The sequence below is a fragment of the Nuphar pumila genome, chromosome 3 (assembly GCF_984573655.1).
Source record: "Nuphar pumila chromosome 3, dmNupPumi1.hap1.1, whole genome shotgun sequence".
Lineage (NCBI taxonomy): Eukaryota > Viridiplantae > Streptophyta > Magnoliopsida > Nymphaeales > Nymphaeaceae > Nuphar > Nuphar pumila.
The window spans coordinates 72,340,575-72,357,818 of NC_143251.1; positions in this window are offsets into that span (position 1 = coordinate 72,340,575).

Sequence of the window (17,244 nt, forward strand, 5' to 3'; positions counted from 1 at the left end):
ATGGCCAAGAGGTCTGGTCCACTGGACCAAGTCGGACGCTCTTCCCAGCAGCATGAGCAAGAGCTCAAAAGGGGCGGTCGAGCAGCCAACCCAAGGAGGTATGGCATCGAACGGCCGGCTTCCCCCAGGTCGGTCGGAACACTCGGTGCCCTGGTGCACCAACCGGGTGAACCGACCCGAGAACCAACATGTCGAAAATAAAGAAATAAACAATAGAAAAAAAACAAAGCAAGCATTACCTTGCTGCTAAACAAAAAACAGGGTTCCACGCTCAAGCAGGGCTGGTCACGTCGTGACCCAAGCCCAGGTCGTTGCTGCAATACCAGTCTCAGCGGGTGGGGACTGGATTGAGCCCAAACACCACTACAAGAAACATCCAAATGAAAACAAAAGCATGTTGATGGCCGAAATGCACCAACCAGCGTTCCAGCATTCCGAGATCATACCAAACAAAAAAAGGGGGGTGTGCTGGACAAGCCCAGCTCGGTCCAGCCACCCGAAAAAAAAATTGCTATAGTTGTGACCCCACCATGAATACAGCGGGAAAGAAAACGTAATAACCTCTCCCTTTTTTTTTTTGAGAAGAAAGACCACAACAAGCATAGAAGGTGATTAAAACTGAATTGAAATAGAGAGGAAGAACAAAGCAAGGGTTGTAAATGCATGCTACAAAATAATAATGTAAATCCATGGTGATACAAGATAGCAACTACAAATCTTGGAGCTAATCCACCGTATGGACTTGCATGCAAAGATGCAAAGCCCCACCGGCTTCCTTTTCATACGAAATAGTAAACAAGAAGGGTGAATCTTCACCTTAGCTAGTGGAAAAAGAGGAAGGTGATGTTGCAGCTACACGTCAAGAGGTTCCCATGGTTGGAGAGGGGGAACAAGTGAGAGGGAAAGAGAGAGAGAGAGAGAGAGAGAGAGAGAGAGAGAGAGAGAGAGAGAGAGAGACCCGTTTTTTTCTAAGAGTTTTTATAGGATGTTCTCTAGGTTGGACGGCTAGGATTTACCCTTCCAAGATGGAGGGCTGGGGTGCTCCATGCCCCCCCATAGCCAATGCATGTCAAGCTTTCTAAACTTTTTAGAAAGACTTACAAAAATACCATTTTGAAAAGCCGTTAATGTTTTGAAAAATTACAAGGGCTGCCCAAGGCTAGCCGCTCCTTAGGCCCAACCGGTTTTGTGTATTTCAAAATTTTTAGTTTTGTTTCAAAATTGCCATGGGGCGTCAGCCCCATGCTCTCTTTTTGAAAAGACGCCCCTCATGATGGATTTTGGGCTCCATCATGAGGTTTTTGAAAAGATACATGGCCAATAGAGGCCCTCTTTTCTCCTTTTTTTTTTAAAAAAAAACCATGCAACCTTCTTGCAAAATTGCCACCCAGCTGGTCCACCCTTGACCAGCTGGTCAACCATGGCTAGGGATGTCCACTGATAGGGTCGCCCATGGGTCTTGGATCCACTAAGTGTTCTGGGTCAAAACCCAAAACCTGCCAAAAATGTAGGTAATAAGAAAACACATTTTTACTGAAACAAAATAATAATTTAATCCCAACAAGTCATTTCATTCTCTTAATAACCCTAATTAATGTAGAATGGTTGAAGCCTCTTAAGGAAATCACCACTCGTTCGTTAAAATTAAGCGTTCTAAGATTCGGGTCCAAACTTAAGTCAATACTCGTAATTCACATGCACTGACAAGGTTTCCTCGTTGTTTGGGTCTAAATTTCGGGGTGTATCACCACCATCCTATTCCAAACTTATCCTAAAGGATTCAGGTGTTGATCCGTTCTAGATTTCCCAAAATTGCTTTATCTATATAATATTACACGATTTACCCAGTTCTCAAAATAAGCAAATCCTCAAAAATTACCAAGACATAAAAATTCATTGATTTCCATATAATTACACCATAATCATCGAAAATTAGAATCGTGGATCTTACAGCGGCTCTACCTAGTTAAAGCCGGGTGTCAGCCAACTGATCTTGGACACTCACGAGAACCCCTTTTCGGCTGAACCACCTTGGGTTCGGGTCTGAACCCAATCGGTTCAGACCCTAATCCGTTCTAGTTGCTGTTTGGTCCTAGGGACCCGACACTTTGACATCGCAGAGAGTGCACCTTTTCATGAGACTTTCGGTTGACCCTTGTCGGGGCTTGAACCAGTCACAACCGATTTCCTGTAATGATTTTTGAATGATCCACAAGATTGATCAGATTCGGTTAGGTTGTACGCCAGTCTGGTCCGTGGGACCAGACCATCTGTTGGTTTGGGTTTTTGGGCAGCAAGCGTGTGGCCTCCACTTTGGCACCCTTGCAGCCTCGTAGAGCCACCATGATGGCCGTCAAATGCCTTCCTATCAAAAACCAGTCTGTGGCTACTTCAAGCTGAACCACATTCAGTTCAACTAGTAATTGCTTTGCCTCGCACCCTCCGTGCATTTGGTTAGGGTTTTGGCAAAACTTTACATGCCTTGGATTTTATCGAGTTCGATATTGTAAACACCCCAAATTTTCCTCCTCATTCAGTATTCATCCATTTCATGTGTCATTGCTTATCATTGCATGAATTCAGCATATCATTTCATTGCATTGCATAGCATTGCATGTCATTGCATCCCATTTTCGAGATTCAGCACTCGTGTTTTCAAAATATTTAATCCAGATTTGAGTTTTAAAACTTTTTCTTTCAAAAATCAATTTCAAAACTTGAGTTTTTACTCAACATTCTGTCATTTTCCAACCCCAGGACTTTATATTTTGAAATATTTTCTCAGAAAACAATCTGGATTCATTTCAAACTCAATTTCAATTGATTTCAATTCTCAGATGAGACCCATTTAGGCGGTGTCGCTTCTGGATTCCTTTACTTATCAAAAATCTCAAAAATTTTAGAGTCCTAGTTGGATCAGGACTCTTTTTCCAGAATCCAGTCGGATCAGAACTCTACTTTTCACTACCTTTTTACCTGTTTTCGGAGAAAATCTTTTAAAATCTTCTACTTTGGCCAAAATTTTAGAGTCCTAGTTGGATCAGGACTCTTCTTCAAGAGTCTAGTCAGATCAGGACTCTTCTTCAGAGTTTCAATTGGATTGGGACTCTAATCTTTTACAGCTATTTTATCCATTTTCAATCAAATCTTTCAAAATGAGTCAGAAACTCAGAGTTTTAGTCAAAACAAGACTCTGTTCAGAGAATCCTAGTTGGATCAGGACTCTGATCCTGATTTCAATTTTGAAAGAATCTTTCAAAAATCTTTTCATCTATCAAAACTATTACACTTTTATTAAAGAATTTCAAAATCCTGAGATTTTATCCCAGAGTCCTGATCAAATCAGGACTCTACCCTAGAGTCCTGATCGAAATAGGACTCTATCCAAAATTGATTTTCTCACTTCATTTTCACTGGTTTTCAAAAGCTTTGCTTAAAAATCATCATTTTGCTTACCAGAAAAACCAAAATTCTTAGAGTTCTGATTGAATCAGGACTCTTTCTCAGAGTCCTAATTAGATCAGGACTCTGAACCAAAACTTCAATTTCATCCTGTTTTCACTTGTTTTTCAAAATCCTCTTATTTGATCTCTCAGAAAATCCAAAAATTGGAGAGTCCTAATTCAATTAGGACTCTGTCTTCAGAGTCTTAGTTGAATCAGAACTCTGTTCTATTTCAATACTCGTTATTGTTTTCACTGTTTTGACAAATTCTTTCATTTGTTTTTCAGAAAATACCAAAAAATCTAGAGTTTTAGTCCGATCAGGACTCTGTCCCAGAGTCCTAGTCCAGTTAGGAGTCTGTTTTGAAGTTTGTTTTTACTTTATTTTTTATTTATTTCCATTTATTTTAAAAATTAGGTCATTTTGTAGAGTCCAGTTAATCCAGGACTCTATTTCAGAGTCCTGATTGAGTTAGGAGTCTAACCCTGATAGTATTTTCTGACTTATTTCATCATTTTTGATAAAATCTTTTTAGAAACTCCTTCATTTGGCTTTTAAACCCCAAAATCTCAGAGTCCTATAAATCCAGGACTCTAGCCTAGAGTTCCAGTTCGCATGAGACTCTGTTTTCAAAAATCTTGAATTTCAAATATTGATTTTAACCCCTGTTTTCAGTGTTTATTCCAAAATTTTCAAAATTCGATGTGGGCCCACTCAGTTGGTACCATATCCAGAGGAGTTCTAACCCAGTTAGAACCCTATGCAATTTCAAAACTTTTAGTTTCAAGATTGCTTTTGAAAATCTTTTGAAAACTTTCTCAATTTCAAGTTTTAAAATCACTTTTTGAAAAAAAAAACTCAAGTAGGGCCCACTCGGGGTGGCGCCATATTCGAGTAAGTCAGGGCTAGACTAGGGTTAGTCAGTGTCTTGGTTAGTGTTAGGGGTTTAGAAGAATCAAAAATCATTTTAAAAACTCATTTTGAAAGTTAGTTTTTAAAACTAGTGTTTTTAAAGGTGTTTTAAAAAAACCAAATGTAGAGAATGCCAAGTGGCATCACATTTGGGGGATTTCTAGGATAGTCCAAGGGTTAATTAGGAAGTAATTAGGATAAACTAGGCTAGGGGCAGTTAGGTAAACTCACACCAAAATCGCCCCCCCTTTTAGAAGTCCAAAATTTTTAAAACTCTTCATTTTTAACCTAAATTTTTTTTTATAAATAGAAGGCCATAGGGGGTCGATTTTTCCAGCTCTCTCATTGAGGTTTCTTGGAGCTTCTCTCTATTCTCCAGCCCTTCCTCCATTGCTGCAACTCCAAGGTATTAATTTCTTCTCTTTTTCTTATTTTATTTAATGTTTTTAAGAGTTTAAACCTAGATTTAGCCTTGGACATCCCTCCTTATGAAGATTCAACCATGGTTCCACCCCAAGAACCATCAAGAACGGTCCAAGAAGGTAATCTAACACTGTTTTGTGTGTTTTACAGGGATTTTAATCCATTAGAATCAATTTTAGCATGTTCTTTTACATTATTAACCAATAAATCATGCGATTTACCCTTTTAATGGGTTAAATCCATGCTTTTAAAGGTGATATTAAATTCCAGCCATTGATTCCTGAGTTTTTATTTATTTATCTGTTTATTCATGTTTATTTTACATTTTATAGCATAGAAATAATTTTTATTTACTGTTTTATGGTTTATTTTATTGTTTTTCAATAGTTAATGCATGATTTCTTAAGTTTATTAGATTTCTGGGTGTTTTTTAGTTTAGAACAAAAAAGATCATACTATTTCAGATTGAAGTACTTGCTGTTAATGTCTGATTTTTTTATATGTGATACATGCATATGTAAATGAACTACTGTAGAAAAATCAGAGGTTTTGGGATTCGAGAACTTTGTCAGAAAAATCGGACATTAAATCGGGTTTTTAAAACTTTAAAATCATGGTTAAAATCAAGAAGGTAACTTGCTGTTATGATATTTCTCTCATCCTATATCCGATTTTAGATCTGTAAAGTGCCATGGATTCACATTGATTACGTCTATCTACTGTAAAATTTTGAGATTTTTTTGATATATGTTTAGTATTTTTTCTCTGTCAGATAATCTGATTTTAAATTTAAAACTCGTTAGGGTTTACCAAAACCCTAATCAGACTTGTGTTATTCATAAATCCCAAACCACAGATCCGATTCATGATCTGTAAAAAGTGAGTATTATTATTTTTATGTCTACTATTTACTGATAAAATCTCAGATATTTTAAATCAGTATTGCTATTTATCCCGGAATTTTCAAATGGAAGTGTCTGTTTTAACTCATGTTTGGTTTGTTATATTTTAGTTCAGATTGCCGGAAGGGTTTCTCCCTAACCGAAGATGCTTTTTCCGATCTGTATATTGGGAAATCTCTGTTTTTATTTCTAGTTTATCTCTGTAAAAATTCAGAAGTTTTCATGGAGGATTGACCTCTGATTCGGGTCTAACTCTGAAACTGGTTGGTGACCTAGGTTAAAAATAGCTTATTTTAGGTTGTTAATGCAATTTTCGGATTAGAATAATGTCAAAAAATTATTTTTGAAATTCTAATCTGATTTTAGGGTTATATTAAGTGTCTGTGCCAATTTTTATGAAGTTTGGAATTCATTTGATGTCTGAATTAATCAAATTGTAAAACAGGGCACCCGAAGAATCCTGAAACACTGCCAAAATCACAAATTTTGTGGTATTCTTGGATTTTCGTGCATAAGCATATATTTTTAGGGTTTAGCTATGTTTTAAATAATATTAGGGTGTCTCATATTTAATTTTGTGGTAATTTGATTTCATTTAGTGCCTAAAACCTAAGTTTTATCAAATATCTTTCTAAAAAGAACCCTGATTTCAAGGCCATAGTCTTGCTATCAGGGGTAATTTGGTCATTTGACCTCAATTTTGAAATCCCTAACCCTAATTTTCATATTTTTAATCATGTCATATCATATTTAATTTGATTTATCTTCATTTGAATTTCAAAACTTGCATTTTACCAAATATTTGTCTGAAAACCCTATTTTGGTCATTTTGACCCCAATTTCGAAATTTCAAATTCCATTTCCATATTTATTCAATTTTATTTCATATCTTATCAATTTTTATTTAAGGGAATCATGGAAAATGCTTATATCTAGCAAAATCCAGTAATTTCTAGATATTACTGGATAAACCTAGAAAAGCCAACATATTTTCATTAACCAAGTTTTCTAGTTTTGCAGGTACATTGAAGATTTTATTTTTCATGTATTTAAATTCAATAGTGATGTAAATTAAATTAAATTTGGAATAAGAATTTAAATTTCAGCTTAGACTAGGATTGCATTGCATATAGTTTAATTCTGTAAATATTAAATGTCTGATGAATGTATCATTCATGCACATTTTCATAAATTCACTATGGTCTACACAAATGGCACGTGCACTAGCTCTTATGGAGTTGACAAACTTGGTGGAATTTGTATTTATGGCCATAGTCAGAATACGAATGAGACCCAGATTTGTAATCTTCGTATTAGCCACATTCAGCCTACACTATTAGGCTAACTTCAAAAATGCACTGCATTTCTCAAAAATACAAAAAGATTTCCTCAATTCCTCAAATCCATATTCATTCATTTCATGCATTTGTCAATTCCAATTCAAATTTCTATTCAAAGAAGTTCATTTTCTCAAAATTTTCCTAAGTCTTATTCAAAAACCGATTTTCTCAAAATATGGATTTGCCAATGATATTTCAAGTATTTCCCAAGTTCCAAATTCGATTTTTCTAAGTTATATTTTTAATTTCAAAGTTTGAATTCAAAGAAATCAAGTTTCCAAAGCTATTTTACACTTCTTAAAATCGATTTTCACAAAACCTCTAGATTCTTCAGAAATCGATTTTCACTTTCTCAGATACAATATCTCAACCATGATTCACGATTTTCCAAGTGTTATATTTTCCAAGAATCTCCAAATATTTTCCAATCTTTGAAGCAAACATCATGTTTTCAAATATGCATTTTTAGAAATTCATAGCACATGCCTGATTCTTTGTGCATTTAGGAATTAGAATATGGTTTAGACAAGTTGAACAGAGCAAAGCAGTATATTGATCCTTGGTTCAATTACCCCTGATAAAGGCGCCAGGAACGGTTGAACCTCGTACCGACAGGCGAGTCCCATTCTTCAGAATTATCCCGCATTTTAAAACGGAGGCGAGTTATTTTCAAAATCTTTTTCAAAGGTCAGTTTGACTCGCAAAAAGTAAAAATTTTGCGATGATAACAGGTTTGGCGACCGTGATGGGACCTGTCTTCGCCTGATCAATTGTGTGCTTAACTTAGTTCAAATTGTCAAAATCGTGTTCCATGGAATGTCAGCTTTTATTTTATGATATCATGTGAACCTAGGAGCCTAGACTTAAACCCAGCTGACATGGACTGCATGTAGACTAAGTATGGTTTGGTAGGACCATATTGAGGAGGAAATTTTCATGCTCACATAGACTTAGATCTAATACAACCCTCCTCAATCTAAGAATTGTATGAAAACAATGCTTGTTTCTTCAAATATTTCAAAATTTCTCTCTTTAGGACTTAGAGCCTTCTGATTTGATAGCATGTGATCATATTTTCAAAAATCACCCTACCTATATTGTCCCGGTCTTCACGTTGCTGCGCTGTCTTCCAGAACCATAGTTCGGGACAGAGCCTCACAACTGGGCCACTTATTTGGGTGAAAACCCCCCTGCCACGTACCAAGGGCCATAGTTCAACGTATATCGGCAGGTGCTCAAGGATGTTGGGAAACTTGAACCTAGAACCGAAAAAATTGATTTTATGCCACGTACATCGAGCCTCGGCTTGAGTATATAGGCATAGCATGATTGGACACAGATGATCTGAACCTTAGAGTTAGGATTAAGATCCTACAGCTATTTCAAAACTTGTGCATCTAGAGTCAGCTTTTAGGGAATGTTGTATGTGCATACTTGTTTGTGCAGAATGTGTTATAGTCATTTCCTTTTTATTTTCCATATTTTCCCAATTTTCTAAAATACTGGACGATTTTTCAAAAATCCCCAATCCATTTCCATATACTGTCCATGTTTTAAACCCGTAGCTATTTTCAAAATACTTCATGAAGTACTTCCTTATATTTTATTAAACCCTAGACGATTTTCCAAATTTCCCTTAATTTCCTTTAAAACTCTAGGTAATTTTCCATCTTTCCTTTCTTCTAGATCTCGAATTTTCTGCTTCATTTCTATCCTGCCTACATTTTTCTCAAATTTCCTGAATTCTCCTGAGTCTTACTCCAATTTTCCATGTTTTCTAGTCCGATGGCATCTAGTCAGCTTGATTCAGTCTTCTCTGAGGGTCACATCTCCTACGAGGTGCGACAAAGCCTTCCTGAGCATCTAGTCCTCAGCACCGGATCCTTCTTTCCTCGGTGGTAATATTCATGGTTCAAGAACTTCTCTCGTATGTTTCCAGACCACTTGGACGATTGTGGGTTAGAACTGGCGTCCGCAGTGGGAAAGCATACAGTCAATGGCAATTTGATCCATGCACTAGCAGAGCTGTGGAATCCGAGCACTTCTACTTTCTGGTTCCCATGGGGAGAAATAACGTTGCTGATAGATGAATTTTCAGAGATCATGGGATTGCCCGACCCAGCCGGTCAGCCTGGAAATCCATTGGAGAAGCAGTTTTTGATCAATGTCAAGGGTCTGGATCCCCGAGACGCTTTAGCTCGCATGACAGGACGCAAGTCTTGGCCATTGATCGAAGAGAATGGAAACAAATATGTGGACCTGCTCGAAATCTACAAACAGTATGGGACATTTGTGGAAGTCAGTTTCTTATCTCGAACAACTCGAGAAAGAATTCAGCATGCGATGGTTCTGTGCACGGTGAGATTAGCTTTCTTTCCCGATGGATGGAATTATATGGATATCAGAATAGTTCAGCTTCTAAGGAGATGGGGAAGTCGACAGACCAACCGCCTCTCTATAGCCATGGTTGCACTCGCTTTTCTATACCGAGGGTTGACCCACTTCATACTTGGAGAATCGATTCTAATCGAAGAGTGTACCTATGCCCTGCAATCTTGATTCCTCCGGCATGTGCTAGCCCGAGCCAGCTCATTCAAATATAATGGTGAAAAGCTTCTTCTAGCTGCTCGATACCGGTTCTTGATCGACAACCTTCAGGAGGAAGAAGTCGTATGGGGCTACTTTGATCATTAGGAATCACCTCCCAGATACACTTATGCTTACGGCAAGCGGTTCAGACTACTTGGTCCTTTCTTCTGTGCATACTACCATCCAGAGCGGTGTGTCAGGCAGTTCTCTCAGAGACAAAAGCGCATAGAAATTCGCCCACTATCAGGGATCTTGCCAGAGTTCGATCTCACATCAGATCAGTGGTCCGGAGCATACCATTCTGCCAGACATGGCTGGGATTCTTTCATTACTCACTATTTTTCCTGGTCCTCGAGTGTCCTCTGATTATCAGGAGTGGTGGAAAATTTTTTGTCCCCCTCCCCTCTGTCAAGTGTATTATTAAAATCATATTTTCAATAAAATTCCTTTAATCTTTAGTTCATCTTGGTTTGACGACCTCGCCTAGGTAACAAGGCATATTTTCAGTTGTTTATTTTGCGAGGAATAGCAGCGCAATTGTCGTAACTCCAGCGACGACTCAATCCCTAGTAATGGGATATTATTTCAATTGTCTACCAAAATTCTCAACAAATATCTTCCTCCAACCCAATTTCTTTCAAAAGCCTAATCATCAGTTCTGCCTTGTAAAGAGCATCAGTGACATTCAGAAGAATATTTGTGATATTCGATGATTCATACAAGGTCCGGAAAGAAAACCACATCAGTTGAAGGCATCACGTACTCAGTCGCGTCAGAAGAGGAAATGGACTCACCCCGTAGTCAGGGTCAGCAAGCAGAGGATGACATTAATCCTCAAATGTACGTCATGTTCAAGAAAATGATGACCAAGATGCTGGCAGAGCAAGCTGAGGCCAGTGCTGAGCATACTCAGATCAAGCAGAAGGATAGGGATCACACAGCCAAGAATGTGAAAATCATTAAAAAGCAGAATCGCCATGAGGAAATGTCTAATGAGTCAGAATCAGCAGATGATACTGACAAAGAGTATGAAAATAAGCAAGAATTCAAAAGGTTGACTCAGGGGCAGGGGTCGGCCTACAAATCCAAGAATCAGTCTGTTGACGACCCTACGCAGTCACAACTCAAAGATGTGATAAAGATGGTTAAGGATCTTCAAACTCGTGACAAGGGCAAAAGAGTCTTTACAAGTGAAGACTTCTATGATGAACTGGATGGGGATGATGATCTTGACAATCTCCCCAAGAAATTTATCAAGTTCGACGGTTCAGGTGATCCAAAAGCACATCTTGCCCTATTCTTCGCAGAATGTTCCAGGTTCAAGAGGAACAATCGTGCCCTATTTCTCTGCTTTCCTCGCAGTCTGAAGGGTATCGCAGCAAGGTGGTACTCAGAGCATATTAATCCGATAGAACTAAAAGAGTTCGACAAAGTGGTCAATTTATTTATTGAGCGCTTTTTATTCAATGCTGAAGCACTCCCGACTCTCAGTCATCTCTGCAGTCTGAGGCAGAAGGAAAATGAGAAGGCCATAGATTTCATTCATAGATGGAGATCCGCTTGCAATAAGATGTGTGAGTCAATAGCAGAAAGACACGCACTATCTTTGATCCTGAGCAACTTCTCGCAACCCCTGAGGGGACTGATTTCTACATCTCCATCGAAGAGCTTCATAGAACTGACAGAACGAGCCGAATGGCTCGAGTTGAGTATGGAGAACGGATCTTATGAAGGTTTTATGTTTACAAAAAATAACAGTCAACAAGAATCAAAGAAGAAAACCCATTTTACCTACTCTGCCAGTAACAGCAAGAATCAGAACAAAGGAAATGGAAAAAATCACAGTTATGCTTCAGGAGGGTCAAATCCCAACAAAAGTGATCAGAAAGGCAAGTCGATTCCTCAATATGACAGACAACCACAACAAACTCTCGAGCAAAATTCAAAACCATAGGAAAAGCCGAAGCGGGAAGGATGGAGTTATAACCGCAAGTTTACTCCTCTAGACCAGTCCCTCGAGACAGTATTAGAATATATGCTCGGCAGTGATATGATTAAGCTTCCAAGGGTAGTTGACCCGCCAGTGGTTATGGGAAAAATGAAGGATAGATTCTGCAAGTTCCATCGAACTGTGGGACATGATACCGAGAACTGTTTCGTTCTCAAAAACATCATACAAGATTATATTGACAAAAATCTGTTGGTAGAAGGGGCTGAAGATGAGAAAATGGAAATTCTAAATCAGCCTTTCTTGCAGCACTCAACAGCAATGATATCCGATCATCCCTTTCAGCCGCAAGATCATATCCAGCCATGCCCTAGCAGCGATATCAAGGTACAACATCAGGTATTAGTGTTGCATAAGGCCCAGTCCAGTTCTCAAAAGATGGACCCCGTTTCAGCATTCAGTAAGCTGAAAGATTCGAGAGAGCCCGCTGGAGTATTGTTATCATCGCAAAATTTTTACTTTTTGCGAATCAAACTGACCTTTGAAAAAGATTTTGAAAATAACTCGCCTCTGTTTTTAAAATGCAGGATAATTCCGAAGAATGGGACTCGCGTGTCGGTATGAGGTTCAACCGTTCCTGCCACCTTTAACAGGGGTAATTGAACCAAGGATCAATCTTATGCTCTACTCTATTCAACTTGTCTAAATCATATTCTAATTTCTAAATGCACATAGAATCAGGCATGTGCTATGAATTTTTAGAAAATGCACATTTTTGAAAACATGATGTTTGCTTTGAATGATTGAAATATTTAGAATAGGTATCATATGGAAAATCGTGAATTGAGATTTGAAATATACTTCTGAGAGAAATAAAAATCGATTTTGAGGAATCCTTGACATTTGGTGAAAATCGATTCTGAGATACTTGGTTTCTCTGAATTCAAACTTGGAAATTGAAATTCTAACTTAGAAAATTTGAATTTGGAACTTGGGAAATACTTGAAATATTCTTTGAAATTCAATGCTTTTGGGAAAATCGATTTTGCTATAAGACTTAGGAGATTTTGAGGAATTCAATTTCCTTGACTTGGATTTTGAATTGGAGTTGACAAATGCTTGAAATGAATGAATATGGATTTGAGGAATTGAGAAATACTTTTTTGTATTTTTGAGAAATGCAGTGCATTTTTGAAGTTAGCCTAAGAGTGTAGGCTGAATGTGGCTAATGTGAAGATCATAAATCTAAGTATCATTCGTATTCTGACTATGGCCATAAATACAAATTCCACCAAGTTTATAAACTTCATAGAAGCTAGTGCATGTGCCATTCATGTAGACCATGGTGAATTTATAAAAATATGCATGAATCATCATCCATCACACAATAAAATTATAAAAATAAACTATATGCAATGCAACCTAAGCTAAGCAGGAAATGTAAATTCTTATTCCAAAGTTTCATTACAAATTACATCACTATTGAAATTTAAATACATGAAAAATAAAGTCTTCAATGTACCTGCAAAACTAGAAAACTTGGTTAATGAAAATATGTTGGCTTTTCTAGATTTATCCAGTAATATCTAGAAATTACTGGATTTTGCTAAATATAAGCCTTTTCCTTGATTCCCTTAAATAAAAATTATAAAGTATAAAATAAAATTGAATAAATAAGGAAGATAAGATATGAAATTTCAAAATTGGGGTCCAAATGACCAAAATACCCCTAATAACAAGACCATGGCCTTGAAATTAAGGTTTTTAGAAAGATATTTTGATAAAATGCAAGTTTTGAAATTTGAATGGAATAAACTCAAACCAAATATGCTATGACATGATTAAAAATATGAAATTAGGGTTAAGGATTTCGAAATTTAGGTCAAATGACCAAATTGCCCCCGATAGCAAGACTATGGCCTTGAAATCAGGGTTTTTAGAAAGAGATTTTGGTAAAAATTTGGGTTTTTTTGACCTAAATGAAATCAAATAGCTACAAAATTAAACCTAAAGCATCCTAATATGATTATGAACATGATTAAACCCTAAAAATACATGCTTATACATGAAAATTCAAGAATATCACAAAAACTGTGATTTTAGCCTTGTTTTTGGATCTTTCAGGAACCCGGTTTTGCAATTTGCTTGATTCAGCCATCAAATGGATTCCAAAATCCATAAAAATTGGTACCTGCACTTGTTATAACCCTAATGTCGAATTGGAATTATAAAAATAATTTTTTGACATTAAATTAATCCGAAAATTGCATTAAACCCTAAAAATATGCTATTTTTGACCTAATTCACCAACCAGTCTCAATCCAAGACCTGAACCAGGAGTCAAATATCCATGGAAATTTATGAAATTTTACAGAGACTAACTAAAAAGAAAAACAGAGATTTCCCAATTTACAGATCGGAAAAATCATCTTCGGTTAAGGAGAAACCCTTTCGGCAATCTGAGCTAAAATATATCACTCTTAACAGGGATTAAAACAGCTATTCCAGATTGAAAATACAGACATAAATAGCAATTATAAACAAAAATCTCTGAAATTTTAGTGGTGAACAATAGACAGAAAAATACCAATACTCACTTTTTACATATCATGAATCGGATCTGTGGTTTTGGATTTATGACTAACACAAGTCTGATTAGGGTTTTGGTAAACCCTAACGAGTTTTAAATTTAAAAAACAGATTCTCTAAAAGGGGAAAAATACTAAACTGTGATAAAAAAATCCAAAACTTTCTCAGCGAACAGATATACTCAATATGAATCCATATCACTTTACAGATCTAAAATCGGATATAAAATGAGAGAAATATCATAACAGCAAGTTACCTTCCTGATTTTAACCATGATTTTAAAACTTTAAAAACCTGATTTGATGTCTGATTTTTTTGACAGGGTTCCCGAGATCCAAAACCTCTGATTTTTCTACAGTAACTCAATAACTCAAGCATGCATCACATATAAAAAAATTAGAAATAAACAATGAGAACTTCAATCCAAAATAACATTATCTTTACTGTTCCAAACCTAGAACACACAGAAATTTAAGAAACTTGGAAAACCATGCATTAACTAATGTAAATAAATAAAATAAACCATAAAACAGTAAATAAAACTTATTTCTATGCTATAGAACGTAAAACAAACATGAATAAACCATGAAAATAAAATAAAAACAGGGAATCAATGGCTGGAATTTGATATCACCTTTAAAACATAGGTTTAACCCATTAAAAAGGGTAAATCATATATTTTATTGGTTAATAATGTAAAGAATCATATTTAAATCAATTCTAATGGATTAAAATCTCTGTAAATCACCCAAAACAGGGTTAGATCACCTTCTTGGATTTTTCTTGATGGTTCTTGAGGTTGAATCCATGGTTGATTTTCCATAAGGAGGGGTATCTAAGCCTAGATCTAGGTTTAAAACATTAAAATAAAATATGAAAAAGCAAAGGAAGTCATACCTTGGAGTTGCATCAATGGAGGAAGGGCTGGAGAGGAGAGAGAAGCTCCAAGAATCCACTAGGTGAGAGATGAGAAAATCGACCCCCCTTATGCATCTATTTATAATAAAAAATTAGGTTTAAAAATTGTCAATTTTGAAAATTTTGGACTCTAAAGGGGGGGGGGGGGGCGATTTTTGGGTGGAGTTACCTATATTCCCTTGACCTAAATTATCCTAATTAATCCCTAATTAACCCCTAGCTAAACCTAAGAATCCCCCAAATGTGGCGCCACTTGGCGTTTTTCCACATTGGGTTTTTAAAACACCTTTAAAAACAATAGTTTGAAATCAAGTTTTAAAAATGGGTTTTCAAAATGGATTTTGACTCTTCTAACTTTCTAAAACTAACCAAGACATCAACTAACCCTAGTCTAGCCCTGACTGACTCGAATATGGTGCCACCCCGAGTGGGCCTTACTTGAGTTTTTTTCAAAAAGCGATTTTAAAACTTGAAATTGATGGAGTTTTAAAAAGGATTTTCAAAAGTAAACTTAAAATTAGAATTTTTGAAATGGCATAGGGTTCTAACTGAGTTAGAATTCCTCTGGATATGGTTCCAACTGAGTGGGCCCACATCGAGTTTTGAAAATTTTGAAATAAACACTGAAAATGGCTTTGAAAAAGGGTTAAAATCGACATTTGAAATTCAAGATCTTTGAAAATAGGGTCTCAAGCGAACTGGAACTCTGGGTTAGAGTCTTGAACTCTTAGGAATCCGAGATCTTAGATTTTAAAAGCCAAATGAAAGAATTTTCAAAAGATTTTATCAAGAAATGATGAAATAAGTCAGAAAACACAGTCAGGGTTAGACTCCTAACTCGACCGAACTCTAAAATAGAGTCCTGAACTAACTGGACTCTGTAAAATGACCTAAATTTTGAAAATAATCGAAAAAAAGACTGAAAATAGAAATAGAACAGACTTAAAAACAGACTCCTGACTGGATTAGGACTCTGAGACAGAGTCCTCATTGGACTAAAACTTTCAAAAATTTGAGAAATTTGATAAATAGAGGAATTCAAAAGCGACGCTACCTCAATGGGTCTTATCTGTGAATTGAAATTGATTAAAATTTGAATTTAAAATGAATCCAGATTGTTTCTTTGAGAAAATATTTTAAAATATAAAGTCCTGGGGTTGGAAAATGACAGAGTATTGAATAAAAACCCAGGTTTTGAAATGGATTTTTGAAATAAAAGCTTTAAAATTCAAGTCTGGATTGAATGTTTTGAAAACTGGAGTGCTGGATCTCGAAAATGAGATGTAATGACATGTAATGCCATGCAATGCAATGAAATGGTATGCCGAATGCATGCAATGATATGCAATGACACATGAAATGGACAAACACTGGATGAGGGTGAAAATTTGGGGTGTTTACAGATGCCCCTCTTTGCTGCTAAGCCGGTTGAAAGCCGAGCTTAGTGGCAAAGAAAACACACCAAATTTGGATTATAAAAATGCCCCAGTTAGATAAATCTGACTAGGTATGAAAGAATTAGTTCAAGTGATGATGGTAGATATGAAATAGAGAATAAGGATAAAATTTTATTTCAAAAGAAGTGAGATTCAGGTTTTTCCCTTAACCTGGATGGGACGGGAAATACCTCGTATGGAGCGAAGCTCAGGCTTAACACTTAACCTGACCGGGAAATGAAATACCTCATCACGCGAGGCTCAGGTTTGTACCCTTGACCTGATTGGGCAGAGAATGGAATACCTCATCAAAGGAGGCTCAGGTTTGTACCCTTGTCCTGATCGGGCAGAAAATGGAATACCTCATCAAAGGAGGCCCAGGTTTATACCCTTTTCCTGATCGGGCAGAAAATGGAATACCTCATCAAAGGAGGCTCAGGTTTATACCCTTATCCTGATTTGGTGGAAAATGGAATACCTCATCAAAGGAGGCTCAGGTTTATACCCTTAACCTGATTGGGTAGAAAATGGAATACCTCATCAAAGGAGGCTCAGGTTTATACCCTTAACCTGATTGGGCAGAAAATGGAATACCTCATCAAAGGAGGCTCAGGTTTATACCCTTAACCTGATTGGGCAGAAAATGGAATACCTCATCAAATGAGGCCCAGGTTTATACCCTTATCCTGATCGGGCAGAAAATGGAATACCTCATCAAAGGAGGCTCAGGTTTATACCCTTAT